The following is a 23,863-nucleotide window of genomic DNA, read 5'->3' as shown; positions in this document are numbered from 1 at the left end:
TGTGCCACGTGACTTGAGTTTCGTCCAGTTGGTAGGATCCGTATGAACAAAAACCATGGAGATGCTGGGGATTGAACCCAGGACCTCACACATGCGAAAGCGTGCGCTCTACCACTGAGCTACATCCCCTACGTGGTGTGCTTTCTCCCAATTCCCTGCTGGAACGGACAGACTTTATTTAACTATCGCGGAAAGAGCTACGCGGGAAGAGATTGAGAGACACAGCTTTGCAGTAATTCCATGTGCATAAAAGACAAAGTGGAGATGCCGGGGATTGAACCGGGGCCTCACACATGCAAAGCGTGCGCTCTACCACTGAGCTACATCCCCCTTCGCAAGCTTCTCAAAGAAGGTTCCGATCGCGCGATAGCAGTTTACAGGCTAATTCGGCATCTACCTTGTTGCCAAACAGCCTTTCCAAAAAAATGTCACTTCTTTTCCTTCTGTTTAAAAATACTGGTCCACCCATTTCTGCCTAAAAAGGTAGTCTACTTAGCCTTTTCCGTCCTGTCACACGTTTCAAGTGCTGCACTGCAACTCAGTTTAATGACAACCCAGTGTCCAAAATCGGCCCCTGGTGTAAAGATATGGTTTCCCGGGTAAATAAAGCAAAGCAAGTCAGCAAATATGGTGTGGCTTAACTGTAGCGCTGTGGCATAAGCTTCTGGCCACCCAATCCAAAGAAACTTTAGGTAGTGACACTTCTTAACAGCTCCCTTACGTTTGGACTTTTGGGTGTAGTACATCACAGCTGGCTTAAATGGGTCTGTAGGACGTATCACGTAACACCTGGCTTTAAGTGTTCACGTGAGCCAGTTACAAGTAGGAATCCGTATGAACAAAAACCATGGAGATGCTGGGGATTGAACCCAGGACCTCACACATGCGAAGCGTGCGCTCTACCACTGAGCTACATCCCCTACGTGGTGTGCTTTCTCCCAATTCCCTGCTGGAACGGACAGACTTTATTTAACTATCGCGGAAAGAGCTACGCGGGAAGAGATTGAGAGACACAGCTTTGCAGTAATTCCATGTGCATAAAAGACAAAGTGGAGATGCCGGGGATTGAACCCGGGGCCTCACACATGCAAAGCGTGCGCTCTACCACTGAGCTACATCCCCTTCGCAAGCTTCTTCAAATTAGGTTCCGATCGGCCCGATAGCAGTTTACAGGCTAATTCGGCATCTACCTTGTTGCCAAACAGCCTTTCCAAAAAAATGTCACTTCTTTTCCTTCTGTTTAAAAATACTGGTCCACCCATTTCTGCCTAAAAAGGTAGTCTACTTAGCCTTTCCGTCCTGTCACACGTTTCAAGTGCTGCACTGCAACTCAGTTTAATGACAACCCAGTGTCCAAAATCGGCCCCTGGTGTAAAGATATGGTTTCCCGGGTAAAATAAAGCAAGTCAGCAAATATGGTGTGGCTTAACTGTAGCTGTGAAGTTTGGCGCATTACTTGGCACCAAAGCCTTCTCTACCCGGGTAATGGCAAAGAAAGCTACTTAAGGTAGTGACGCTTCTTAAATGCTCCCTTACGTTTGGACTTTTGGGTGTATATTGTACTAATCAGCAAACTGGCATAAGGGTCTGTGCAAGGAGGTCACGTAAGCCAGCTTCAAAGTGTGCCACGTGACTTGAGTTTCGTCCAGTTGGTAGGATCCGTATGAACAAAAACCATGGAGATGCTGGGGATTGAACCCAGGACCTCACACATGCGAAGCGTGCGCTCTACCACTGAGCTACATCCCCTACGTGGTGTGCTTTCTCTCCAATTCCCTGCTGGAACGGACAGACTTTATTTAACTATCGCGGAAAGAGCTACGCGGGAAGAGATTGAGAGACACAGCTTTGCAGTAATTCCATGTGCATAAAAGACAAAGTGGAGATGCCGGGGATTGAACCCGGGGCCTCACACATGCAAAGCGTGCGCTCTACCACTGAGCTACATCCCCCTTCGCAAGCTTCTTCAAATTAGGTTCCGATCGGCCGATAGCAGTTTACAGGCTAATTCGGCATCTACCTTGTTGCCAAACAGCCTTTCCAAAAAAATGTCACTTCTTTTCCTTCTGTTTAAAAATACTGGGTCCACCCATTTCTGCCTAAAAAGGTAGTCTACTTAGCCTTTTCCGTCCTGTCACACGTTTCAAGTGCTGCACTGCAACTCAGTTTAATGACAACCCAGTGTCCAAAATCGGCCCCTGGTGTAAAGATATGGTTTCCCGGGTAAAATAAAGCAAGTCAGCAAATATGGTGTGGCTTAACTGTAGCTGTGAAGTTTGGCGCATTACTTGGCACCAAAGCCTTCTCTACCCGGGTAATGGCAAAGAAAGCTACTTAAGGTAGTGACGCTTCTTAAATGCTCCCTTACGTTTGGACTTTTTGGGTGTATATTGTACTAATCAGCAAACTGGCATAAGGGTCTGTGCAAGGAGGTCACGTAAGCCAGCTTCAAAGTGTGCCACGTGACTTGAGTTCGTCCAGTTGTAGGATCCGTATGAACAAAAACCATGGAGATGCTGGGGATTGAACCCAGGACCTCACACATGCGAAGCGTGCGCTCTACCACTGAGCTACATCCCCTACGTGGTGTGCTTTCTCCCAATTCCCTGCTGGAACGGACAGACTTTATTTAACTATCGCGGAAAGAGCTACGCGGGAAGAGATTGAGAGACACAGCTTTGCAGTAATTCCATGTGCATATAAAAGACAAAGTGGAGATGCCGGGGATTGAACCCGGGGCCTCACACATGCAAAGCGTGCGCTCTACCACTGAGCTACATCCCCTTCGCAAGCTTCTTCAAATTAGGTTCCGATCGGCCGATAGCAGTTTACAGGCTAATTCGGCATCTACCTTGTTGCCAAACAGCCTTTCCAAAAAAATGTCACTTCTTTTCCTTCTGTTTAAAAATACTGGTCCACCCATTTCTGCCTAAAAAGGTAGTCTACTTAGCCTTTTCCGTCCTGTCACACGTTTCAAGTGCTGCACTGCAACTCAGTTTAATGACAACCCAGTGTCCAAAATCGGCCCCTGGTGTAAAGATATGGTTTCCCGGGTAAAATAAAGCAAGTCAGCAAATATGGTGTGGCTTAACTGTAGCTGTGAAGTTTGGCGCATTACTTGGCACCAAAGCCTTCTCTACCCCGGGTAATGGCAAAGAAAGCTACTTAAGGTAGTGACGCTTCTTAAATGCTCCCTTACGTTTGGACTTTTTGGGTGTATATTGTACTAATCAGCAAACTGGCATAAGGGTCTGTGCAAGGAGGTCACGTAAGCCAGCTTCAAAGTGTGCCACGTGACTTGAGTTTCGTCCAGTTGGTAGGATCCGTATGAACAAAAACCATGGAGATGCTGGGGATTGAACCCAGGACCTCACACATGCGAAGCGTGTGCGCTCTACCACTGAGCTACATCCCCTACGTGGTGTGCTTTCTCCAATTCCCTGCTGGAACGGACAGACTTTATTTAACTATCGCGGAAAGAGCTACGCGGGAAGAGATTGAGAGACACAGCTTTGCAGTAATTCCATGTGCATAAAAGACAAAGTGGAGATGCCGGGGATTGAACCCGGGCCTCACACATGCAAAGCGTGCGCTCTACCACTGAGCTACATCCCCCTTCGCAAGCTTCTTCAAATTAGGTTCCGATCGGCCGATAGCAGTTTACAGGCTAATTCGGCATCTACCTTGTTGCCAAACAGCCTTTCCAAAAAAATGTCACTTCTTTTCCTTCTGTTTAAAAATACTGGTCCACCCATTTCTGCCTAAAAAGGTAGTCTACTTAGCCTTTTCCGTCCTGTCACACGTTTCAAGTGCTGCACTGCAACTCAGTTTAATGACAACCCAGTGTCCAAAATCGGCCCCTGGTGTAAAGATATGGTTTCCCGGGTAAAATAAAGCAAGTCAGCAAATATGGTGTGGCTTAACTGTAGCTGTGAAGTTTGGCGCATTACTTGGCACCAAAGCCTTCTCTACCCCGGGTAATGGCAAAGAAAGCTACTTAAGGTAGTGACGCTTCTTAAATGCTCCTTACGTTTGGACTTTTTGGGTGTATATTGTACTAATCAGCAAACTGGCATAAGGGTCTGTGCAAGGAGGTCACGTAAGCCAGCTTCAAAGTGTGCCACGTGACTTGAGTTTCGTCCAGTTGGTAGGATCCGTATGAACAAAAACCATGGAGATGCTGGGGATTGAACCCAGGACCTCACACATGCGAAGCGTGCGCTCTACCACTGAGCTACATCCCCTACGTGGTGTGCTTTCTCCCAATTCCCTGCTGGAACGGACAGACTTTATTTAACTATCGCGGAAAGAGCTACGCGGGAAGAGATTGAGAGACACAGCTTTGCAGTAATTCCATGTGCATAAAAGACAAAGTGGAGATGCCGGGGATTGAACCCGGGGCCTCACACATGCAAAGCGTGCGCTCTACCACTGAGCTACATCCCCCTTCGCAAGCTTCTTCAAATTAGGTTCCGATCGGCCGATAGCAGTTTACAGGCTAATTCGGCATCTACCTTGTTGCCAAACAGCCTTTCCAAAAAAATGTCACTTCTTTTCCTTCTGTTTAAAAATACTGGTCCACCCATTTCTGCCTAAAAAGGTAGTCTACTTAGCCTTTTCCGTCCTGTCACACGTTTCAAGTGCTGCACTGCAACTCAGTTTAATGACAACCCAGTGTCCAAAATCGGCCCCTGGTGTAAAGATATGGTTTCCCGGGTAAAATAAAGCAAGTCAGCAAATATGGTGTGGCTTAACTGTAGCTGTGAAGTTTGGCGCATTACTTGGCACCAAAGCCTTCTCTACCCCGGGTAATGGCAAAGAAAGCTACTTAAGGTAGTGACGCTTCTTAAATGCTCCCTTACGTTTGGACTTTTTGGGTGTATATTGTACTAATCAGCAAACTGGCATAAGGGTCTGTGCAAGGAGGTCACGTAAGCCAGCTTCAAAGTGTGCCACGTGACTTGAGTTTCGTCCAGTTGGTAGGATCCGTATGAACAAAAAACCATGGAGATGCTGGGGATTGAACCCAGGACCTCACACATGCGAAGCGTGCGCTCTACCACTGAGCTACATCCCCTACGTGGTGTGCTTTCTCCCAATTCCCTGCTGGAACGGACAGACTTTATTTAACTATCGCGGAAAGAGCTACGCGGGAAGAGATTGAGAGACACAGCTTTGCAGTAATTCCATGTGCATAAAAGACAAAGTGGAGATGCCGGGGATTGAACCCGGGGCCTCACACATGCAAAGCGTGCGCTCTACCACTGAGCTACATCCCCTTCGCAAGCTTCTTCAAATTAGGTTCCGATCGGCCGATAGCAGTTTACAGGCTATTCGGCATCTACCTTGTTGCCAAACAGCCTTTCCAAAAAAATGTCACTTCTTTTCCTTCTGTTTAAAAATACTGGTCCACCCATTCTGCCTAAAAAGGTAGTCTACTTAGCCTTTTCCGTCCTGTCACACGTTCAAGTGCACTGAACTGCAAACCAGTTTAATGACAAACCAGTGTCCAAAAATCGGCCCCTGGTGTAAAGATATGGTTTCCCGGGTTTAAATAAAGCAAAAGTCAGAAATGGGGCGTGGCTTAACGTAGCTGTGAAGGTTTGGCGCATTACTTGGCACCAAAGCCTTCTCTACCCCGTGGTAATGGCAAATTACAGGCTAATTCGGCATCTACCTTGTTGCCAAACAGCCTTTCCAAAAAAATGTCACTTCTTTTCCTTCTGTTTAAAATACTGGTCCACCCATTTCTGCCTAAAAAGGTAGTCTACTTAGCCTTTTCCGTCCTGTCACACGTTTCAAGTGCTGCACTGCAACTCAGTTTAATGACAACCCAGTGTCCAAAATCGGCCCCTGGTGTAAAGATATGGTTTCCCGGGTAAAATAAAGCAAAGTCAGCAAATATGGTGTGGCTTAACTGTAGCTGTGAAGTTTGGCGCATTACTTGGCACCAAAAGCCTTCTCTACCCCGGGTAATGGCAAAGAAAGCTACTTAAGGTAGTGACGCTTCTTAAATGCTCCCTTACGTTTGGACTTTTTATGGGTGTATATTGTACTAATCAGCAAACTGGCATAAGGGTCTGTGCAAGGAGGTCACGTAAGCCAGCTTCAAAGTGGTGCCACGTGACTTGAGTTTCGTCCAGTTGGTAGGATCCGTATGAACAAAAACCATGGAGATGCTGGGGATTGAACCCAGGACCTCACACATGCGAAGCGTGCGCTCTACCACTGAGCTACATCCCCTACGTGGTGTGCTTTCTCCCAATTTCCCTGCTGGAACGGGACAGACTTTATTTAACTATCGCGGAAAGAGCTACGCGGGAAGAGATTGAGAGACACAGCTTTGCAGTAATTCCATGTGCATAAAAGACAAAGTGGAGATGCCGGGGATTGAACCCGGGGCCTCACACATGCAAGCGTGCGCTCTACCACTGAGCTACATCCCCCTTCGCAAAGCTTCTCCAAAGTAGGTTCCGATCGGACCGATAGCAGTTTACAGGCTAATTCGGCATCTACCTTGTTGCCAAACAGCCTTTCCAAAAAAATGTCACTTCTTTTCCTTCTGTTTAAAAATACTGGTCCACCCATTTCTGCCTAAAAAGGTAGTCTACTTAGCCTTTTCCGTCCTGTCACACGTTTCAAGTGCTGCACTGCAACTCAGTTTAATGACAACCCAGTGTCCAAAATCGGCCCCTGGTGTAAAGATATGGTTTCCCGGGTAAAATAAAGCAAGTCAGCAAATATGGTGTGGCTTAACTGTAGCTGTGAAGTTGGCGCATTACTTGGCACCAAAGCCTTCTCTACCCCGGGTAATGGCAAAGAAGCTACTTAAGGTAGTGACGCTTCTTAAATGCTCCCTTACGTTTGGACTTTTTGGGTGTATAATTGTACTAATCAGCAAACTGGCATAAGGGTCTGTGCAAGGAGGTCACGTAAGCCAGCTTCAAAGTGTGCCACGTGACTTGAGTTTCGTCCAGTTGGTAGGATCCGTATGAACAAAAAACCATGGAGATGCTGGGGATTGAACCCAGGACCTCACACATGCGAAGCGTGCGCTCTACCACTGAGCTACATCCCCTACGTGGTGTGCTTTCTCCCAATTCCCTGCTGGAACGGACAGACTTTATTTAACTATCGCGGAAAGAGCTACGCGGGAAGAGATTGAGAGACACAGCTTTGCAGTAATTCCATATGCATAAAAGACAAAGTGGAGATGCCGGGGATTGAACCCGGGGCCTCACACATGCAAAGCGTGCGCTCTACCACTGAGCTACATCCCCCTTCGCAAGCTTCTCTCAAATTAGGTTCCGATCGGCCGATAGCAGTTTACAGGCTAATTCGGCATCTACCTTGTTGCCAAACAGCCTTTCCAAAAAAATGTCACTTCTTTTCCTTCTGTTTAAAAATACTGGTCCACCCATTTCTGCCTAAAAAGGTAGTCTACTTAGCCTTTTCCGTCCTGTCACACGTTTCAAGTGCTGCACTGCAACTCAGTTTAATGAAACCCAGTGTCCAAAATCGGCCCCTGGTGTAAAGATATGGTTTCCCGGGTAAAATAAAGCAAGTCAGCAAATATGGTGTGGCTTAACTGTAGCTGTGAAGTTTGGCGCATTACTTGGCACCAAAGCCTTCTCTACCCCGGGTAATGGCAAAGAAAGCTACTTAAGGTAGTGACGCTTCTTAAATGCTCCCTTACGTTTGGACTTTTTGGGTGTATATTGTACTAATCAGCAAACGGCATAAGGGTCTGTGCAAGGAGGTCACGTAAGCCAGCTTCAAAGTGTGCCACGTGACTTGAGTTTCGTCCAGTTGGTAGGATCCGTATGAACAAAAACCATGGAGATGCTGGGGATTGAACCCAGGACCTCACACATGCGAAGCGTGCGCTCTACCACTGAGCTACATCCCCTACGTGGTGTGCTTTCTCCCAATTCCCTGCTGGAACGGACAGACTTTATTTAACTATCGCGGAAAGAGCTACGCGGGAAGAGATTGAGAGACACAGCTTTGCAGTAATTCCATGTGCATAAAAGACAAAGTGGAGATGCCGGGGATTGAACCCGGGGCCTCACACATGCAAAGCGTGCGCTCTACCACTGAGCTACATCCCCCTTCGCAAGCTTCTTCAAATTAGGTTCCGATCGGCCGATAGCAGTTTACAGGCTAATTCGGCATCTACCTTGTTGCCAAACAGCCTTTCCAAAAAATGTCACTTCTTTTCCTTCTGTTTAAAAATACTGGTCCACCCATTTCTGCCTAAAAAGGTAGTCTACTTAGCCTTTTCCGTCCTGTCACACGTTTCAAGTGCTGCACTGCAACTCAGTTTAATGACAACCCAGTGTCCAAAATCGGCCCCTGGTGTAAAGATATGGTTTCCCGGGTAAAATAAAGCAAGTCAGCAAATATGGTGTGGCTTAACTGTAGCTGTGAAGTTTGGCGCATTACTTGGCACCAAAGCCTTCTCTACCCCGGGTAATGGCAAAGAAAGCTACTTAAGGTAGTGACGCTTCTTAAATGCTCCCTTACGTTTGGACTTTTTGGGTGTATATTGTACTAATCAGCAAACTGGCATAAGGGTCTGTGCAAGGAGGTCACGTAAGCCAGCTTCAAAGTGTGCCACGTGACTTGAGTTTCGTCCAGTTGGTAGGATCCGTATGAACAAAAACCATGGAGATGCTGGGGATTGAACCCAGGACCTCACACATGCGAAGCGTGCGCTCTACCACTGAGCTACATCCCCCTACGTGGTGTGCTTTCTCCCAATTCCCTGCTGGAACGGACAGACTTTATTTAACTATCGCGGAAAGAGCTACGCGGGAAGAGATTGAGAGACACAGCTTTGCAGTAATTCCATGTGCATAAAAGACAAAGTGGAGATGCTGGGGATTGAACCCAGGACCTCACACATGCGAAGCGTGCGCTCTACCACTGAGCTACATCCCCCTTCGCAAGCTTCTTCAAATTAGGTTCCGATCGGCCGATAGCAGTTTACAGGCTAATTCGGCATCTACCTTGTTGCCAAACAGCCTTTCCAAAAAAATGTCACTTCTTTTCCTTCTGTTTAAAAATACTGGTCCACCCATTTCTGCCTAAAAAGGTAGTCTACTTAGCCTTTTCCGTCCTGTCACACGTTTCAAGTGCTGCACTGCAACTCAGTTTAATGACAACCCAGTGTCCAAAATCGGCCCCTGGTGTAAAGATATGGTTTCCCGGGTAAAATAAAGCAAGTCAGCAAATATGGTGTGGCTTAACTGTAGCTGTGAAGTTTGGCGCATTACTTGGCACCAAAGCCTTCTCTACCCCGGGTAATGGCAAAGAAAGCTACTTAAGTGTAGTGACGCTTCTTAAATGCTCCCTTACGTTTGGACTTTTTGGGTGTATATTGTACTAATCAGCAAACTGGCATAAGGGTCTGTGCAAGGAGGTCACGTAAGCCAGCTTCAAAGTGTGCCACGTGACTTGAGTTTCGTCCAGTTGGTAGGATCCGTATGAACAAAAACCATGGAGATGCTGGGGATTGAACCCAGGACCTCACACATGCGAAGCGTGCGCTCTACCACTGAGCTACATCCCCTACGTGGTGTGCTTTCTCCCAATTCCCTGCTGGAACGGACAGACTTTATTTAACTATCGCGGAAAGAGCTACGCGGGAAGAGATTGAGAGACACAGCTTTGCAGTAATTCCATGTGCATAAAAGACAAAGTGGAGATGCCGGGGATTGAACCCGGGGCCTCACACATGCAAAGCGTGCGCTCTACCACTGAGCTACATCCCCCTTCGCAAGCTTCTTCAATTAGGTTCCGATCGGCCGATAGCAGTTTACAGGCTAATTCGGCATCTACCTTGTTGCCAAACAGCCTTTCCAAAAAAATGTCACTTCTTTTCCTTCTGTTTAAAAATACTGGTCCACCCATTTCTGCCTAAAAAGGTAGTCTACTTAGCCTTTTCCGTCCTGTCACACGTTTCAAGTGCTGCACTGCAACTCAGTTTAATGACAACCAGTGTCCAAAATCGGCCCCTGGTGTAAAGATATGGTTTCCCGGGTAAAATAAAGCAAGTCAGCAAATATGGTGTGGCTTAACTGTAGCTGTGAAGTTTGGCGCATTACTTGGCACCAAAGCCTTCTCTACCCGGGTAATGGCAAAGAAAGCTACTTAGGTAGTGACGCTCTTAAATGCTCCCTTACGTTTGGACTTTTTGGGTGTATATTGTACTAATCAGCAAACTGGCATAAGGGTCTGTGCAAGGAGGTCACGTAAGCCAGCTTCAAAGTGTGCCACGTGACTTGAGTTTCGTCCAGTTGGTAGGATCCGTATGAACAAAAACCATGGAGATGCTGGGGATTGAACCCAGGACCTCACACATGCGAAGCGTGCGCTCTACCACTGAGCTACATCCCCTACGTGGTGTGCTTTCTCCCAATTCCCTGCTGGAACGGACAGACTTTATTTAACTATCGCGGAAAGAGCTACGCGGGAAGAGATTGAGAGACACAGCTTTGCAGTAATTCCATGTGCATAAAAAGAACAAAGTGGAGATGCCGGGGATTGAACCCGGGGCCTCACACATGCAAAGCGTGCGCTCTACCACTGAGCTACATCCCCCTTCGCAAAGCTTCTCAAAGAAGGTTCCGATCGGCCGATAGCAGTTTACAGGCTAATTCGGCATCTACCTTGTGCCAAACAGCCTTTCCAAAAAAATGTCACTTCTTTTCCTTCTGTTTAAAAATACTGGTCCACCCATTTCTGCCTAAAAAGGTAGTCTACTTAGCCTTTTTCCGTCCTGTCACACGTTTCAAGTGCTGCACTGCAACTCAGTTTAATGACAACCCAGTGTCCAAAATCGGCCCCTGGTGTAAAGATATGGTTTCCCGGGTAAAATAAAGCAAGTCAGCAAATATGGTGTGGCTTAACTGTAGCTGTGAAGTTGGCGCATTACTTGGCACCAAAGCCTTCTCTACCCCGGGTAATGGCAAAGAAAGCTACTTAAGGTAGTGACGCTTCTTAAATGCTCCCTTACGTTTGGACTTTTTGGGTGTATATTGTACTAATCAGCAAACTGGCATAAGGGTCTGTGCAAGGAGGTCACGTAAGCCAGCTTCAAAGTGTGCCACGTGACTTGAGTTTCGTCCAGTTGGTAGGATCCGTATGAACAAAAACCATGGAGATGCTGGGGATTGAACCCAGGACCTCACACATGCGAAGCGTGCGCTCTACCACTGAGCTACATCCCCTACGTGGTGTGCTTTCTCCCAATTCCCTGCTGGAACGGACAGACTTTATTTAACTATCGCGGAAAGAGCTACGCGGGAAGAGATTGAGAGACACAGCTTTGCAGTAATTCCATGTGCATAAAAGACAAAGTGGAGATGCCGGGGATTGAACCCGGGGCCTCACACATGCAAAGCGTGCGCTCTACCACTGAGCTACATCCCCCTTCGCAAGCTTCTTCAAATTAGGTTCCGATCGGCCGATAGCAGTTTACAGGCTAATTCGGCATCTACCTTGTTGCCAAACAGCCTTTCCAAAAAAATGTCACTTCTTTTCCTTCTGTTTAAAAATACTGGTCCACCATTTCTGCCTAAAAAGGTAGTCTACTTAGCCTTTTCCGTCCTGTCACACGTTTCAAGTGCTGCACTGCAACTCAGTTTAATGACAACCCAGTGTCCAAAATCGGCCCCTGGTGTAAAGATATGGTTTCCCGGGTAAAATAAAGCAAGTCAGCAAATATGGTGTGGCTTAACTGTAGCTGTGAAGTTGGCGCATTACTTGGCACCAAAGCCTTCTCTACCCCGGGTAATGGCAAAGAAAGCTACTTAAGGTAGTGACGCTTCTTAAATGCTCCCTTACGTTTGGACTTTTTGGGTGTATATTGTACTAATCAGCAAACTGGCATAAGGGTCTGTGCAAGGAGGTCACGTAAGCCAGCTTCAAAGTGTGCCACGTGACTTGAGTTTCGTCCAGTTGGTAGGATCCGTATGAACAAAAACCATGGAGATGCTGGGGATTGAACCCAGGACCTCACACATGCGAAGCGTGCGCTCTACCACTGAGCTACATCCCCTACGTGGTGTGCTTTCTCCCAATTCCCTGCTGGAACGGACAGACTTTATTTAACTATCGCGGAAAGAGCTACGCGGGAAGAGATTGAGAGACACAGCTTTGCAGTAATTCCATGTGCATAAAAGACAAAGTGGAGATGCCGGGATTGAACCCGGGGCCTCACACATGCAAAGCGTGCGCTCTACCACTGAGCTACATCCCCCTTCGCAAGCTTCTCCAAATTAGGTTCCGATCGGCCGATAGCAGTTTACAGGCTAATTCGGCATCTACCTTGTTGCCAAACAGCCTTTCCAAAAAATGTCACTTCTTTTCCTTCTGTTTAAAAATACTGGTCCACCCATTTCTGCCTAAAAAGGTAGTCTACTTAGCCTTTTCCGTCCTGTCACACGTTTCAAGTGCTGCACTGCAACTCAGTTTAATGACAACCCAGTGTCCCAAATCGGCCCCTGGTGTAAAGATATGGTTTTCCCGGGTAAAATAAAGCAAGTCAGCAAATATGGTGTGGCTTAACTGTAGCTGTGAAGTTTGGCGCATTACTTGGCACCAAAGCCTTCTCTACCCCGGGTAATGGCAAAGAAAGCTACTTAATGTAGTGACGCTTCTTAAATGCTCCCTTACGTTTGGACTTTTTGGGTGTATATGTACTAATCAGCAAACTGGCATAAGGGTCTGTGCAAGGAGGTCACGTAAGCCAGCTTCAAAGTGTGCCACGTGACTTGAGTTTCGTCCAGTTGGTAGGATCCGTATGAACAAAAACCATGGAGATGCTGGGGATTGAACCCAGGACCTCACACATGCGAAGCGTGCGCTCTACCACTGAGCTACATCCCCTACGTGGTGTGCTTTCTCCCAATTCCCTGCTGGAACGGACAGACTTTATTTAACTATCGCGGAAAGAGCTACGCGGGAAGAGATTGAGAGACACAGCTTTGCAGTAATTCCATGTGCATAAAGACAAAGTGGAGATGCCGGGGATTGAACCCGGGGCCTCACACATGCAAAGCGTGCGCTCTACCACTGAGCTACATCCCCCTTCGCAAGCTTCTTCAAATTAGGTTCCGATCGGCTGATAGCAGTTTACAGGCTAATTCGGCATCTACCTTGTTGCCAAACAGCCTTTCCAAAAAAATGTCACTTCTTTTCCTTCTGTTTAAAAATACTGGTCCACCCATTTCTGCCTAAAAAGGTAGTCTACTTAGCCTTTTCCGTCCTGTCACACGTTTCAAGTGCTGCACTGCAACTCAGTTTAATGACAACCCAGTGTCCAAAATCGGCCCCTGGTGTAAAGATATGGTTTCCCGGGTAAAATAAAGCAAGTCAGCAAATATGGTGTGGCTTAACTGTAGCTGTGAAGTTTGGCGCATTACTTGGCACCAAAGCCTTCTCTACCCCGGGTAATGGCAAAGAAAGCTACTTAAGGTAGTGACGCTTCTTAAATGCTCCCTTACGTTTGGACTTTTTGGGTGTATATTGTACTAATCAGCAAACTGGCATAAGGGTCCTGTGCAAGGAGGTCACGTAAGCCAGCTTCAAAGTGTGCCACGTGACTTGAGTTTCGTCCAGTTGGTAGGATCCGTATGAACAAAAACCATGGAGATGCTGGGGATTGAACCCAGGACCTCACACATGCGAAGCGTGCGCTCTACCACTGAGCTACATCCCCTACGTGGTGTGCTTTCTCCCAATTCCCTGCTGGAACGGACAGACTTTATTTAACTATCGCGGAAAGAGCTACGCGGGAAGAGATTGAGAGACACAGCTTTGCAGTAATTCCATGTGCATAAAAGACAAAGTGGAGATGCCGGGGATTGAACCCGGGCCTCACACATGCAAAGCGTGCGCTCTACCACTGAGCTACATCCCCCTTCGCAAGCTTCTTCAAATTAGGTTCCGATCGGCCGATAGCAGTTTACAGGCTAATTCGGCATCTACCTTGTTGCCAAACAGCCTTTCCAAAAAATGTCACTTCTTTTCCTTCTGTTTAAAAATACTGGTCCACCCATTTCTGCCTAAAAAGGTAGTCTACTTAGCCTTTTCCGTCCTGTCACACGTTTCAAGTGCTGCACTGCAACTCAGTTTAATGACAACCCAGTGTCCAAAATCGGCCCCTGGTGTAAAGATATGGTTTCCCGGGTAAAATAAAGCAAGTCAGCAAATATGGTGTGGCTTAACTGTAGCTGTGAAGTTTGGCGCATTACTTGGCACCAAAGCCTTCTCTATCCCCGGGTAATGGCAAAGAAAGCTACTTAAGGTAGTGACGCTTCTTAAATGCTCCCTTACGTTTGGACTTTTTGGGTGTATATTGTACTAATCAGCAAACTGGCATAAGGGTCTGTGCAAGGAGGTCACGTAAGCCAGCTTCAAAGTGTGCCACGTGACTTGAGTTTCGTCCAGTTGGTAGGATCCGTATGAACAAAAACCATGGAGATGCTGGGGATTGAACCCAGGACCTCACACATGCGAAGCGTGCGCTCTACCACTGAGCTACATCCCCTACGTGGTGTGCTTTCTCCCAATTCCCTGCTGGAACGGACAGACTTTATTTAACTATCGCGGAAAGAGCTACGCGGGAAGAGATTGAGAGACACAGCTTTGCAGTAATTCCATATGCATAAAAGACAAAGTGGAGATGCCGGGGATTGAACCCGGGGCCTCACACATGCAAAGCGGTGCGCTCTACCACTGAGCTACATCCCCCTTCGCAAGCTTCTTCAAATTAGGTTCCGATCGGCCGATAGCAGTTTACAGGCTAATTCGGCATCTACCTTGTTGCCAAACAGCCTTTCCAAAAAATGTCACTTCTTTTCCTTCTGTTTAAAAATACTGGTCCACCCATTTCTGCCTAAAAAGGTAGTCTACTTAGCCTTTTCCGTTCCTGTCCACCACGTTTCAAGTGCTGCACTGCAAACTCAGTTTAATGACAACCCAGTGTCCAAAATCGGCCCCTGGTGTAAAGATATGGTTTCCCGGGTAAAATAAAGCAAGTCAGCAAATATGGTGTGGCTTAACTGTAGCTGTGAAGTTTGGTCGCATTCTTGGCACCAAAGCCTTTCTCTACCCCGGGTAATGGCAAAGAAAGCTACTTAAGGTAGTGACGCTTCTTAAATGCTCCCTTACGTTTGGACTTTTTGGGTGTATATTGTACTAATCAGCAAACTGGCATAAGGGTCTGTGCAAGGAGGTCACGTAAGCCAGCTTCAAAGTGTGCCACGTGACTTGAGTTTCGTCCAGTTGGTAGGATCCGTATGAAATTCCATGTGCATAAAAGACAAAGTGGAGATGCCGGGGATTGAACCCGGGGCCTCACACATGCAAAGCATGCGCTCTACCACTGAGCTACATCCCCCTTCGCAAGCTTCTCCAAAGAAGGTTCCGATCGGCTGATAGCAGTTTACAGGCTAATTCGGCATCTACCTTGTTGCCAAACAGCCTTTCCAAAAAATGTCACTTCTTTTCCTTCTGTTTAAAATACTGGTCCACCCATTTCTGCCTAAAAAGGTAGTCTACTTAGCCTTTTCCGTCCTGTCACACGTTTCAAGTGCTGCACTGCAACTCAGTTTAATGACAACCCAGTGTCCAAAATCGGCCCCTGGTGTAAAGATATGGTTTCCCGGGTAAAATAAAGCAAGTCAGCAAATATGGTGTGGCTTAACTGTAGCTGTGAAGTTTGGCGCATTACTTGGCACCAAAGCCTTCTCTACCCCGGGTAATGGCAAAGAAAGCTACTTAAGGTAGTGACGCTTCTTAAATGCTCCCTTACGTTTGGACTTTTTGGGTGTATATTGTACTAATCAGCAAACTGGCATAAGGGTCTGTGCAAGGAGGTCACGTAAGCCAGCTTCAAAGTGTGCCACGTGACTTGAGTTTCGTCCAGTTGGTAGGATCCGTATGAACAAAAACCATGGAGATGCTGGGATTGAACCCAGGACCTCACACATGCGAAGCGTGCGCTCTACCACTGAGCTACATCCCCCTACGTGGTGTGCTTTCTCCCAATTCCCTGCTGGAACGGACAGACTTTATTTAACTATCGCGGAAAGAGCTACGCGGGAAGAGATTGAGAGACACAGCTTTGCAGTAATTCCATGTGCAATAAAAGACAAAGTGGAGATGCCGGGGATTGAACCCGGGCCTCACACATGCAAAGCGTGCGCTCTACCACTGAGCTACATCCCCCTTCGCAAGCTTCTTCAAATTAGGTTCCGATCGGCCGATAGCAGTTTACAGGCTAATTCGGCCTCTACCTGTTGCCAAACAGCCTTTCCAAAAAATGTCACTTCTTTTCCTTCTGTTTAAAAATACTGGTCCACCCATTTCTGCCTAAAAAGGTAGTCTACTTAGCCTTTTCCGTCCTGTCACACGTTTCAAGTGCTGCACTGCAACTCAGTTTAATGACAACCCAGTGTCCAAAATCGGCCCCTGGTGTAAAGATATGGTTTCCCGGGTAAAATAAAGCAAGTCAGCAAATATGGTGTGGCTTAACTGTAGCTGTGAAGTTTGGCGCATTACTTGGCACCAAAGCCTTCTCTACCCCGGGTAATGGCAAAGAAAGCTACTTAAGGTAGTGACGCTTCTTAAATGCTCCCTTACGTTTGGACTTTTTGGGTGTATATTGTACTAATCAGCAAACTGGCATAAGGGTCTGTGCAAGGAGGTCACGTAAGCCAGCTTCAAAGTGTGCCACGTGACTTGAGTTTCGTCCAGTTGGTAGATCCGTATGAACAAAAACCATGGAGATGCTGGGGATTGAACCCAGGACCTCACACATGCGAAGCGTGCGCTCTACCACTGAGCTACATCCCCTACGTGGTGTGCTTTCTCCCAATTCCCTGCTGGAACGGACAGACTTTATTTAAACTATCGCGGAAAGAGCTACGCGGGAAGAGATTGAGAGACACAGCTTTGCAGTAATTCCATGTGCATAAAAGACAAAGTGGAGATGCCGGGGATTGAACCCGGGGCCTCACACATGCAAAGCGTGCGCTCTACCACTGAGCTACATCCCCCTTCGCAAGCTTCTCCAAAGAAGGGTTCCGATCGCCGATAGCAGTTTACAGCGAAATGTAGGCATCTACCTTGTTGCCAAACAGCCTTTTCCCAAAAAAATGTCACTTCTTTTCCTTCTGTTTAAAAATACTGGTCCACCCATTTCTGCCTAAAAAGGTAGTCTACTTAGCCTTTTCCGTCCTGTCACACGTTTCAAGTGCTGCACTGCAACTCAGTTTAATGACAACCCAGTGTCCAAAATCGGCCCCTGGTGTAAAGATATGGTTTCCCGGGTAAAATAAAGCAAGTCAGCAAATATGGTGTGGCTTAACTGTAGCTGTGAAGTTTGGCGCATTACTTGGCACCAAAGCCTTCTCTACCCCGGGTAATGGCAAAGAAAGCTACTTAAGGTAGTGACGCTTCTTAAATGCTCCCTTACGTTTGGACTTTTTGGGTGTATATTGTACTAATCAGCAAACTGGCATAAGGGTCTGTGCAAGGAGGTCACGTAAGCCAGCTTCAAAGTGTGCCACGTGACTTGAGTTTCGTCCAGTTGGTAGGATCCGTATGAACAAAAACCATGGAGATGCTTGGGGATTGAACCCAGGACCTCACACATGCGAAGCGTGCGCTCTACCACTGAGCTACATCCCCTACGTGGTGTGCTTTCTCCCAATTCCCTGCTGGAACGGACAGACTTTATTAACTATCGCGGAAAGAGCTACGCGGGAAGAGATTGAGAGACACAGCTTTGCAGTAATTCCATGTGCATAAAAGACAAAGTGTGGAAGATGCCGGGGATTGAACCCGGGGCCTCACACATGCAAAGCGTGCGCTATACCACTGAGCTACATCCCCCTTCGCAAGCTTCTTCAAATTAGGTTCCGATCGGCCGATAGCAGTTTACAGGCTAATTCGGCATCTACCTTGTTGCCAAACAGCCTTTCCAAAAAAATGTCACTTCTTTTCCTTCTGTTTAAAAATACTGGTCCACCCATTTCTGCCTAAAAAGGTAGTCTACTTAGCCTTTTCCGTCCTGTCACACGTTTCAAGTGCTGCACTGCAACTCAGTTTAATGACAACCCAGTGTCCAAAATCGGCCCCTTGTGTAAAGATATGGTTTCCCGGGTAAAATAAAGCAAGTCAGCAAATATGGTGTGGCTTACTGTAGCTGTGAAGTTTGGCGCATTACTTGGCACCAAAGCCTTCTCTACCCCGGTAATGGCAAAGAAAGCTACTTAAGGTAGTGACGCTTCTTAAATGCTCCCTTACGTTTGGACTTTTTGGGTGTATATTGTACTAATCAGCAAACTGGCATAAGGGTCTGTGCAAGGAGGTCACGTAAGCCAGCTTCAAAGTGTGCCACGTGACTTGAGTTTCGTCCAGTTGGTAGGATCCGTATGAACAAAAAACCATGGAGATGCTGGGGATTGAACCCAGGACCTCACACATGCGAAGCGTGCGCTCTACCACTGAGCTACATCCCCTACGTGGTGTGCTTTCTCCCAATTCCCTGCTGGAACGGACAGACTTTATTTAACTATCGCGGAAAGAGCTACGCGGGAAGAGATTGAGAGACACAGCTTTGCAGTAATTCCATGTGCATAAAAGACAAAGTGGAGATGCCGGGGATTGAACCCGGGGCTCACACATGCAAAGCGTGCGCTCTACCACTGAGCTACATCCCCCTTCGCAAGCTTCTCCAAAGAAGGTTCCGATCGGCCGATAGCAGTTTACAGGCTAATTCGGCATCTACCTTGTTGCCAAACAGCCTTTCCAAAAAAATGTCACTTCTTTTCCTTCTGTTTAAAAATACTGGTCCACCCATTTCTGCCTAAAAAGGTAGTCTACTTAGCCTTTTCCGTCCTGTCACACGTTTCAAGTGCTGCACTGCAACTCAGTTTAATGACAACCCAGTGTCCAAAATCGGCCCCTGGTGTAAAGATATGGTTTCCCGGGTAAAATAAAGCAAGTCAGCAAATATGGTGTGGCTTAACTGTAGCTGTGAAGTTTGGCGCATTACTTGGCACCAAAGCCTTCTCTACCCCGGGTAATGGCAAAGAAAGCTACTTAAGGTAGTGACGCTTCTTAAATGCTCCCTTACGTTTGGACTTTTTGGGTGTATATTGTACTAATCAGCAAACTGGCATAAGGGTCTGTGCAAGGAGGTCACGTAAGCCAGCTTCAAAGTGTGCCACGTGACTTGAGTTTCGTCCAGTTGGTAGGATCCGTATGAACAAAAACCATGGAGATGCTGGGGATTGAACCCAGGACCTCACACATGCGAAGCGTGCGCTCTACCACTGAGCTACATCCCCTACGTGGTGTGCTTTCTCCCAATTCCCTGCTGGAACGGACAGACTTTATTTAAACTATCGCGGAAAGAGCTACGCGGGAAGAGATTGAGAGACACAGCTTTGCAGTAATTCCATGTGCATAAAAGACAAAGTGGAGATGCCGGGGATTGAACCCGGGGCCTCACACATGCAAAGCGTGCGCTCTACCACTGAGCTACATCCCCCTTCGCAAGCTTCTTCAAATTAGGTTCCGATCGGCCGATAGCAGTTTACAGGCTAATTCGGCATCTACCTTGTTGCCAAACAGCCTTTCCAAAAAATGTCACTTCTTTTCCTTCTGTTTAAAAATACTGGTCCACCCATTTCTGCCTAAAAGGTAGTCTACTTAGCCTTTTCCGTCCTGTCACACGTTTCAAGTGCTGCACTGCAACTCAGTTTAATGACAACCCAGTGTCCAAAATCGGCCCCTGGTGTAAAGATATGGTTTCCCGGGTAAAATAAAGCAAGTCAGCAAATATGGTGTGGCTTAACTGTAGCTGTGAAGTTTGGCGCATTACTTGGCACCAAAGCCTTCTCTACCCCGGGTAATGGCAAAGAAAGCTACTTAAGGTAGTGACGCTTCTTAAATGCTCCCTTACGTTTGGACTTTTTGGGTGTATATTGTACTAATCAGCAAACTGGCATAAGGGTCTGTGCAAGGAGGTCACGTAAGCCAGCTTCAAAGTGTGCCACGTGACTTGAGTTTCGTCCAGTTGGTAGGATCCGTATGAACAAAAACCATGGAGATGCTTGGGGATTGAACCCAGGACCTCACACATGCGAAGCGTGCGCTCTACCACTGAGCTACATCCCCTACGTGTGTGCTTTCTCTCCAATTCCCTGCTGGACACGGACAGACTTTATTTAACTATCGCGGAAAGAGCTACGCGGGAAGAGATTGAGAGACACAGCTTTGCAGTAATTCCATGTGCATAAAAGACAAAGTGGAGATGCCGGGGATTGAACCCGGGGCCTCACACATGCAAAGCGTGCGCTCTACCACTGAGCTACATCCCCCTTCGCAAGCTTCTTCAAATTAGGTTCCGATCGGCCGATAGCAGTTTACAGGCTAATTCGGCATCTACCTTGTTGCAAACAGCCTTTCCAAAAAAATGTCACTTCTTTTCCTTCTGTTTAAAAATACTGGTCCACCCATTTCTGCCTAAAAAGGTAGTCTACTTAGCCTTTTCCGTCTGTCACACGTTTCAAGTGCTGCACTGCAACTCAGTTTAATGACAACCCAGTGTCCAAAATCGGCCCCTGGTGTAAAGATATGGTTTCCCGGGTAAAATAAAGCAAGTCAGCAAATATGGTGTGGCTTAACTGTAGCTGTGAAGTTTGGCGCATTACTTGGCACCAAAGCTTCTCTACCCCGGGTAATGGCAAAGAAAGCTACTTAAGGTAGTGACGCTTTCTTAAATGCTCCCTTACGTTTGGACTTTTTGGGTGTATATTGTACTAATCAGCAAACTGGCATAAGGGTCTGTGCAAGGAGGTCACGTAAGCCAGCTTCAAAGTGTGCCACGTGACTTGAGTTTCGTCCAGTTGGTAGGATCCGTATGAACAAAAAACCATGGAGACTGCTGGGGATTGAACCCAGGACCTCACACATGCGAAGCGTGCGCTCTACCACTGAGCTACATCCCCTACGTGGTGTGCTTTCTCCCCAATTCCCTGCTGGAACGGACAGACTTTATTTAACTATCGCGGAAAGCAGCTACGCGGAAGAGATTGAGAGACACAGCTTTGCAGTAATTCCATGTGCATAAAAGACAAAGTGGAGATGCCGGGGATTGAACCCGGGGCCTCACACATGCAAAGCGTGCGCTCTACCACTGAGCTACATCCCCCTTCGCAAGCTTCTTCAAATTAGGTTCCGATCGGCGATAGCAGTTTACAGGCTAATTCGGCATCTCCTTGTTGCCAAACCAGCCTTTCCAAAAAAATGTCACTTCTTTTCCTTCTGTTTAAAATACTGGTCCACCCATTTCTGCCTAAAAAGGTAGTCTACTTAGCCTTTTCCGTCCTGTCACACGTTTCAAGTGCTGCACTGCAACTCAGTTTAATGACAACCCAGTGTCCAAAATCGGCCCCTGGTGTAAAGATATGGTTTCCCGGGTAAAATAAAGCAAGTCAGCAAATATGGTGTGGCTTAACTGTAGCTGTGAAGTTTGGCGCATTACTGGCACCAAAGCCTTCTCTACCCGGGTAATGGCAAAGAAAGCTACTTAAGGTAGTGACGCTTCTTAAATGCTCCCTTACGTTTGGACTTTTTGGGTGTATATTGTACTAATCAGCAAACTGGCATAAGGGTCTGTGCAAGGAGGTCACGTAAGCCAGCTTCAAAGTGTGCCACGTGACTTGAGTTTCGTCCAGTTGGTAGGATCCGTATGAACAAAAACCATGGAGATGCTGGGGATTGAACCCAGGACCTCACACATGCGAAGCGTGCGCTCTACCACTGAGCTACATCCCCTACGTGGTGTGCTTTCTCCCAATTCCTGCTGGAACGGACAGACTTTATTTAACTATCGCGGAAAGAGCTACGCGGGAAGAGATTGAGAGACACAGCTTTGCAGTAATTCCATGTGCATAAAAGACAAAGTGGAGATGCGGGGATTGAACCGGGGCCTCACACATGCAAAGCGTGCGCTCTACCACTGAGCTACATCCCCCTCGCAAGCTTCTTCAAATTAGGTTCCGATCGGCCGATAGCAGTTTACAGGCTAATTCGGCATCTACCTTGTTGCCAAACAGCCTTTCCAAAAAAATGTCACTTCTTTTCTTCTGTTTAAAAATACTGGTCCACCCATTTCTGCCTAAAAAGGTAGTCTACTTAGCCTTTTCCGTCCTGTCACACGTTTCAAGTGCTGCACTGCAACTCAGTTTAATGACAACCCAGTGTCCAAAATCGGCCCCTGGTGTAAAGATATGGTTCCCGGGTAAAATAAAGCAAGTCAGCAAATATGGTGTGGCTTAACTGTAGCTGTGAAGTTTGGCGCATTACTTGGCACCAAAGCCTTCTCTACCCCGGGTAATGGCAAAGAAAGCTACTTAAGGTAGTGACGCTTCTTAAATGCTCCCTTACGTTTGGACTTTTTGGGTGTATATTGTACTAATCAGCAAACTGGCATAAGGGTCTGTGCAAGGAGGTCACGTAAGCCAGCTTCAAAGTGTGCCACGTGACTTGAGTTTCGTCCAGTTGGTAGGATCCGTATGAACAAAAACCATGGAGATGCTGGGGATTGAACCCAGGACCTCACACATGCGAAGCGTGCGCTCTACCACTGAGCTACATCCCCTACGTGGTGTGCCTTCTCCCAATTCCCTGCTGGAACGGACAGACTTATTTAACTATCGCGGAAAGAGCTACGCGGGAAGAGATTGAGAGACACAGCTTTGCAGTAATTCCATGTGCATAAAAGACAAAGTGGAGATGCCGGGGATTGAACCCGGGGCCTCACACATGCAAAGCGTGTGCGCTCTACCACTGAGCTACATCCCCCTTCGCAAGCTTCTTCAAAGAAGGTTCCGATCGGCCGATAGCAGTTTACAGGCTAATTCGGCATCTACCTTGTTGCCAAACAGCCTTTCCAAAAAAATGTCACTTCTTTTCCTTCTGTTTAAAAATACTGGTCCACCCATTTCTGCCTAAAAAGGTAGTCTACTTAGCCTTTTCCGTCCTGTCACACGTTTCAAGTGCTGCACTGCAACTCAGTTTAATGACAACCCAGTGTCCAAAATCGGCCCCTGGTGTAAAGATATGGTTTCCCGGGTAAAATAAAGCAAGTCAGCAAATATGGTGTGGCTAACTGTAGCTGTGAAGTTTGGCGCATTACTTGGCACCAAAGCCTTCTCTACCCCGGGTAATGGCAAAGAAAGCTACTTAAGGTAGTGACGCTTCTTAAATGCTCCTTACGTTTGGACTTTTTGGGTGTATATTGTACTAATCAGCAAACTGGCATAAGGGTCTGTGCAAGGAGAGGTCACGTAAGCCAGCTTCAAAGTGTGCCACGTGACTTGAGTTTCGTCCAGTTGGTAGGATCCGTATGAACAAAAAACATGGAGATGCTGGGGATTGAACCCAGGACCTCACACATGCGAAGCGTGCGCTCTACCACTGAGCTACATCCCCTACGTGGTGTGCTTTCTCCCAATTCCCTGCTGGAACGGACAGACTTTATTTAACTATCGCGGAAAGAGCTACGCGGGAAGAGATTGAGAGACACAGCTTTGCAGTAATTCCATGTGCATAAAAGACAAAGTGGAGATGCCGGGGATTGAACCCGGGGCCTCACACATGCAAAAGCGTCGCGCTCTACCACTGAGCTACATCCCCTTCGCAAGCTTCTCCAAAGAAGGTTTCCGATCGGCCGATAGCAGTTTAAAGGCTAATTCGCATCTACCTGTTGGCAAAACAGCCTTTCCAAAAAAATGTCACGTCGTTCTTCTGTTTAAAAATACTGGTCCACCCATTT

The 23,863-nt window shown here is 47.2% G+C and overlaps 49 non-coding genes across 49 annotated transcripts; all 49 read right to left on the bottom strand.

Moving 5' to 3' along the window:
- Positions 1 to 848: 848 nt before the first annotated feature.
- TRNAA-CGC (transfer RNA alanine (anticodon CGC)) lies at positions 849 to 920 on the bottom strand. Its single transcript has one exon. It is a non-coding gene; the product is annotated as a tRNA-Ala (tRNA).
- A 130-nt stretch (positions 921 to 1,050) lies between these two features.
- TRNAA-UGC (transfer RNA alanine (anticodon UGC)) lies at positions 1,051 to 1,122 on the bottom strand. The gene has a single exon. It is a non-coding gene; the product is annotated as a tRNA-Ala (tRNA).
- A 555-nt stretch (positions 1,123 to 1,677) lies between these two features.
- Positions 1,678 to 1,749, bottom strand: TRNAA-CGC (transfer RNA alanine (anticodon CGC)). Its single transcript has one exon. It is a non-coding gene; the product is annotated as a tRNA-Ala (tRNA).
- Positions 1,750 to 1,880: 131 nt separating this feature from the next.
- Positions 1,881 to 1,952, bottom strand: TRNAA-UGC (transfer RNA alanine (anticodon UGC)). Its single transcript has one exon. It is a non-coding gene; the product is annotated as a tRNA-Ala (tRNA).
- Positions 1,953 to 2,508: 556 nt separating this feature from the next.
- On the bottom strand, positions 2,509 to 2,580 carry TRNAA-CGC (transfer RNA alanine (anticodon CGC)). Its single transcript has one exon. It is a non-coding gene; the product is annotated as a tRNA-Ala (tRNA).
- Positions 2,581 to 2,712: 132 nt separating this feature from the next.
- Positions 2,713 to 2,784, bottom strand: TRNAA-UGC (transfer RNA alanine (anticodon UGC)). Its single transcript has one exon. It is a non-coding gene; the product is annotated as a tRNA-Ala (tRNA).
- Positions 2,785 to 3,341: 557 nt separating this feature from the next.
- Positions 3,342 to 3,415, bottom strand: TRNAA-CGC (transfer RNA alanine (anticodon CGC)). The gene has a single exon. It is a non-coding gene; the product is annotated as a tRNA-Ala (tRNA).
- A 129-nt stretch (positions 3,416 to 3,544) lies between these two features.
- TRNAA-UGC (transfer RNA alanine (anticodon UGC)) lies at positions 3,545 to 3,615 on the bottom strand. Its single transcript has one exon. It is a non-coding gene; the product is annotated as a tRNA-Ala (tRNA).
- Positions 3,616 to 4,172: 557 nt separating this feature from the next.
- Positions 4,173 to 4,244, bottom strand: TRNAA-CGC (transfer RNA alanine (anticodon CGC)). The gene has a single exon. It is a non-coding gene; the product is annotated as a tRNA-Ala (tRNA).
- A 130-nt stretch (positions 4,245 to 4,374) lies between these two features.
- TRNAA-UGC (transfer RNA alanine (anticodon UGC)) lies at positions 4,375 to 4,446 on the bottom strand. Its single transcript has one exon. It is a non-coding gene; the product is annotated as a tRNA-Ala (tRNA).
- A 559-nt stretch (positions 4,447 to 5,005) lies between these two features.
- On the bottom strand, positions 5,006 to 5,077 carry TRNAA-CGC (transfer RNA alanine (anticodon CGC)). Its single transcript has one exon. It is a non-coding gene; the product is annotated as a tRNA-Ala (tRNA).
- A 130-nt stretch (positions 5,078 to 5,207) lies between these two features.
- TRNAA-UGC (transfer RNA alanine (anticodon UGC)) lies at positions 5,208 to 5,279 on the bottom strand. Its single transcript has one exon. It is a non-coding gene; the product is annotated as a tRNA-Ala (tRNA).
- Positions 5,280 to 6,171: 892 nt separating this feature from the next.
- On the bottom strand, positions 6,172 to 6,243 carry TRNAA-CGC (transfer RNA alanine (anticodon CGC)). Its single transcript has one exon. It is a non-coding gene; the product is annotated as a tRNA-Ala (tRNA).
- Positions 6,244 to 7,006: 763 nt separating this feature from the next.
- TRNAA-CGC (transfer RNA alanine (anticodon CGC)) lies at positions 7,007 to 7,078 on the bottom strand. The gene has a single exon. It is a non-coding gene; the product is annotated as a tRNA-Ala (tRNA).
- Positions 7,079 to 7,208: 130 nt separating this feature from the next.
- Positions 7,209 to 7,280, bottom strand: TRNAA-UGC (transfer RNA alanine (anticodon UGC)). Its single transcript has one exon. It is a non-coding gene; the product is annotated as a tRNA-Ala (tRNA).
- A 557-nt stretch (positions 7,281 to 7,837) lies between these two features.
- Positions 7,838 to 7,909, bottom strand: TRNAA-CGC (transfer RNA alanine (anticodon CGC)). The gene has a single exon. It is a non-coding gene; the product is annotated as a tRNA-Ala (tRNA).
- Positions 7,910 to 8,039: 130 nt separating this feature from the next.
- TRNAA-UGC (transfer RNA alanine (anticodon UGC)) lies at positions 8,040 to 8,111 on the bottom strand. Its single transcript has one exon. It is a non-coding gene; the product is annotated as a tRNA-Ala (tRNA).
- A 557-nt stretch (positions 8,112 to 8,668) lies between these two features.
- Positions 8,669 to 8,740, bottom strand: TRNAA-CGC (transfer RNA alanine (anticodon CGC)). Its single transcript has one exon. It is a non-coding gene; the product is annotated as a tRNA-Ala (tRNA).
- A 131-nt stretch (positions 8,741 to 8,871) lies between these two features.
- Positions 8,872 to 8,943, bottom strand: TRNAA-CGC (transfer RNA alanine (anticodon CGC)). The gene has a single exon. It is a non-coding gene; the product is annotated as a tRNA-Ala (tRNA).
- A 559-nt stretch (positions 8,944 to 9,502) lies between these two features.
- On the bottom strand, positions 9,503 to 9,574 carry TRNAA-CGC (transfer RNA alanine (anticodon CGC)). Its single transcript has one exon. It is a non-coding gene; the product is annotated as a tRNA-Ala (tRNA).
- A 130-nt stretch (positions 9,575 to 9,704) lies between these two features.
- TRNAA-UGC (transfer RNA alanine (anticodon UGC)) lies at positions 9,705 to 9,776 on the bottom strand. Its single transcript has one exon. It is a non-coding gene; the product is annotated as a tRNA-Ala (tRNA).
- Positions 9,777 to 10,329: 553 nt separating this feature from the next.
- TRNAA-CGC (transfer RNA alanine (anticodon CGC)) lies at positions 10,330 to 10,401 on the bottom strand. Its single transcript has one exon. It is a non-coding gene; the product is annotated as a tRNA-Ala (tRNA).
- Positions 10,402 to 10,533: 132 nt separating this feature from the next.
- TRNAA-UGC (transfer RNA alanine (anticodon UGC)) lies at positions 10,534 to 10,605 on the bottom strand. Its single transcript has one exon. It is a non-coding gene; the product is annotated as a tRNA-Ala (tRNA).
- Positions 10,606 to 11,162: 557 nt separating this feature from the next.
- TRNAA-CGC (transfer RNA alanine (anticodon CGC)) lies at positions 11,163 to 11,234 on the bottom strand. The gene has a single exon. It is a non-coding gene; the product is annotated as a tRNA-Ala (tRNA).
- A 130-nt stretch (positions 11,235 to 11,364) lies between these two features.
- TRNAA-UGC (transfer RNA alanine (anticodon UGC)) lies at positions 11,365 to 11,436 on the bottom strand. The gene has a single exon. It is a non-coding gene; the product is annotated as a tRNA-Ala (tRNA).
- Positions 11,437 to 11,992: 556 nt separating this feature from the next.
- On the bottom strand, positions 11,993 to 12,064 carry TRNAA-CGC (transfer RNA alanine (anticodon CGC)). Its single transcript has one exon. It is a non-coding gene; the product is annotated as a tRNA-Ala (tRNA).
- Positions 12,065 to 12,822: 758 nt separating this feature from the next.
- Positions 12,823 to 12,894, bottom strand: TRNAA-CGC (transfer RNA alanine (anticodon CGC)). The gene has a single exon. It is a non-coding gene; the product is annotated as a tRNA-Ala (tRNA).
- Positions 12,895 to 13,023: 129 nt separating this feature from the next.
- Positions 13,024 to 13,095, bottom strand: TRNAA-UGC (transfer RNA alanine (anticodon UGC)). Its single transcript has one exon. It is a non-coding gene; the product is annotated as a tRNA-Ala (tRNA).
- A 559-nt stretch (positions 13,096 to 13,654) lies between these two features.
- TRNAA-CGC (transfer RNA alanine (anticodon CGC)) lies at positions 13,655 to 13,726 on the bottom strand. Its single transcript has one exon. It is a non-coding gene; the product is annotated as a tRNA-Ala (tRNA).
- A 130-nt stretch (positions 13,727 to 13,856) lies between these two features.
- On the bottom strand, positions 13,857 to 13,927 carry TRNAA-UGC (transfer RNA alanine (anticodon UGC)). Its single transcript has one exon. It is a non-coding gene; the product is annotated as a tRNA-Ala (tRNA).
- Positions 13,928 to 14,485: 558 nt separating this feature from the next.
- TRNAA-CGC (transfer RNA alanine (anticodon CGC)) lies at positions 14,486 to 14,557 on the bottom strand. Its single transcript has one exon. It is a non-coding gene; the product is annotated as a tRNA-Ala (tRNA).
- A 130-nt stretch (positions 14,558 to 14,687) lies between these two features.
- On the bottom strand, positions 14,688 to 14,760 carry TRNAA-UGC (transfer RNA alanine (anticodon UGC)). Its single transcript has one exon. It is a non-coding gene; the product is annotated as a tRNA-Ala (tRNA).
- Positions 14,761 to 15,337: 577 nt separating this feature from the next.
- TRNAA-UGC (transfer RNA alanine (anticodon UGC)) lies at positions 15,338 to 15,409 on the bottom strand. The gene has a single exon. It is a non-coding gene; the product is annotated as a tRNA-Ala (tRNA).
- A 759-nt stretch (positions 15,410 to 16,168) lies between these two features.
- Positions 16,169 to 16,239, bottom strand: TRNAA-UGC (transfer RNA alanine (anticodon UGC)). Its single transcript has one exon. It is a non-coding gene; the product is annotated as a tRNA-Ala (tRNA).
- Positions 16,240 to 16,794: 555 nt separating this feature from the next.
- TRNAA-CGC (transfer RNA alanine (anticodon CGC)) lies at positions 16,795 to 16,866 on the bottom strand. Its single transcript has one exon. It is a non-coding gene; the product is annotated as a tRNA-Ala (tRNA).
- Positions 16,867 to 16,997: 131 nt separating this feature from the next.
- On the bottom strand, positions 16,998 to 17,069 carry TRNAA-UGC (transfer RNA alanine (anticodon UGC)). The gene has a single exon. It is a non-coding gene; the product is annotated as a tRNA-Ala (tRNA).
- Positions 17,070 to 17,630: 561 nt separating this feature from the next.
- TRNAA-CGC (transfer RNA alanine (anticodon CGC)) lies at positions 17,631 to 17,703 on the bottom strand. The gene has a single exon. It is a non-coding gene; the product is annotated as a tRNA-Ala (tRNA).
- A 761-nt stretch (positions 17,704 to 18,464) lies between these two features.
- TRNAA-CGC (transfer RNA alanine (anticodon CGC)) lies at positions 18,465 to 18,536 on the bottom strand. The gene has a single exon. It is a non-coding gene; the product is annotated as a tRNA-Ala (tRNA).
- A 130-nt stretch (positions 18,537 to 18,666) lies between these two features.
- On the bottom strand, positions 18,667 to 18,737 carry TRNAA-UGC (transfer RNA alanine (anticodon UGC)). The gene has a single exon. It is a non-coding gene; the product is annotated as a tRNA-Ala (tRNA).
- Positions 18,738 to 19,295: 558 nt separating this feature from the next.
- TRNAA-CGC (transfer RNA alanine (anticodon CGC)) lies at positions 19,296 to 19,367 on the bottom strand. Its single transcript has one exon. It is a non-coding gene; the product is annotated as a tRNA-Ala (tRNA).
- A 131-nt stretch (positions 19,368 to 19,498) lies between these two features.
- TRNAA-UGC (transfer RNA alanine (anticodon UGC)) lies at positions 19,499 to 19,570 on the bottom strand. The gene has a single exon. It is a non-coding gene; the product is annotated as a tRNA-Ala (tRNA).
- Positions 19,571 to 20,126: 556 nt separating this feature from the next.
- Positions 20,127 to 20,199, bottom strand: TRNAA-CGC (transfer RNA alanine (anticodon CGC)). Its single transcript has one exon. It is a non-coding gene; the product is annotated as a tRNA-Ala (tRNA).
- A 131-nt stretch (positions 20,200 to 20,330) lies between these two features.
- On the bottom strand, positions 20,331 to 20,402 carry TRNAA-UGC (transfer RNA alanine (anticodon UGC)). Its single transcript has one exon. It is a non-coding gene; the product is annotated as a tRNA-Ala (tRNA).
- A 557-nt stretch (positions 20,403 to 20,959) lies between these two features.
- TRNAA-CGC (transfer RNA alanine (anticodon CGC)) lies at positions 20,960 to 21,032 on the bottom strand. The gene has a single exon. It is a non-coding gene; the product is annotated as a tRNA-Ala (tRNA).
- A 131-nt stretch (positions 21,033 to 21,163) lies between these two features.
- TRNAA-UGC (transfer RNA alanine (anticodon UGC)) lies at positions 21,164 to 21,235 on the bottom strand. Its single transcript has one exon. It is a non-coding gene; the product is annotated as a tRNA-Ala (tRNA).
- Positions 21,236 to 21,789: 554 nt separating this feature from the next.
- On the bottom strand, positions 21,790 to 21,861 carry TRNAA-CGC (transfer RNA alanine (anticodon CGC)). Its single transcript has one exon. It is a non-coding gene; the product is annotated as a tRNA-Ala (tRNA).
- A 754-nt stretch (positions 21,862 to 22,615) lies between these two features.
- TRNAA-CGC (transfer RNA alanine (anticodon CGC)) lies at positions 22,616 to 22,687 on the bottom strand. The gene has a single exon. It is a non-coding gene; the product is annotated as a tRNA-Ala (tRNA).
- Positions 22,688 to 22,816: 129 nt separating this feature from the next.
- Positions 22,817 to 22,890, bottom strand: TRNAA-UGC (transfer RNA alanine (anticodon UGC)). Its single transcript has one exon. It is a non-coding gene; the product is annotated as a tRNA-Ala (tRNA).
- Positions 22,891 to 23,448: 558 nt separating this feature from the next.
- On the bottom strand, positions 23,449 to 23,520 carry TRNAA-CGC (transfer RNA alanine (anticodon CGC)). Its single transcript has one exon. It is a non-coding gene; the product is annotated as a tRNA-Ala (tRNA).
- Between the last annotated feature and the right edge of the window lie 343 nt (positions 23,521 to 23,863).

Source organism: Dendropsophus ebraccatus, unplaced genomic scaffold, assembly GCF_027789765.1.
Source record: "Dendropsophus ebraccatus isolate aDenEbr1 unplaced genomic scaffold, aDenEbr1.pat pat_scaffold_1818_ctg1, whole genome shotgun sequence".
Lineage (NCBI taxonomy): Eukaryota > Metazoa > Chordata > Amphibia > Anura > Hylidae > Dendropsophus > Dendropsophus ebraccatus.
The sequence above is the reverse complement of the archived record's forward strand: the minus strand, read 5'-3'. Positions and strand labels throughout refer to the sequence as shown.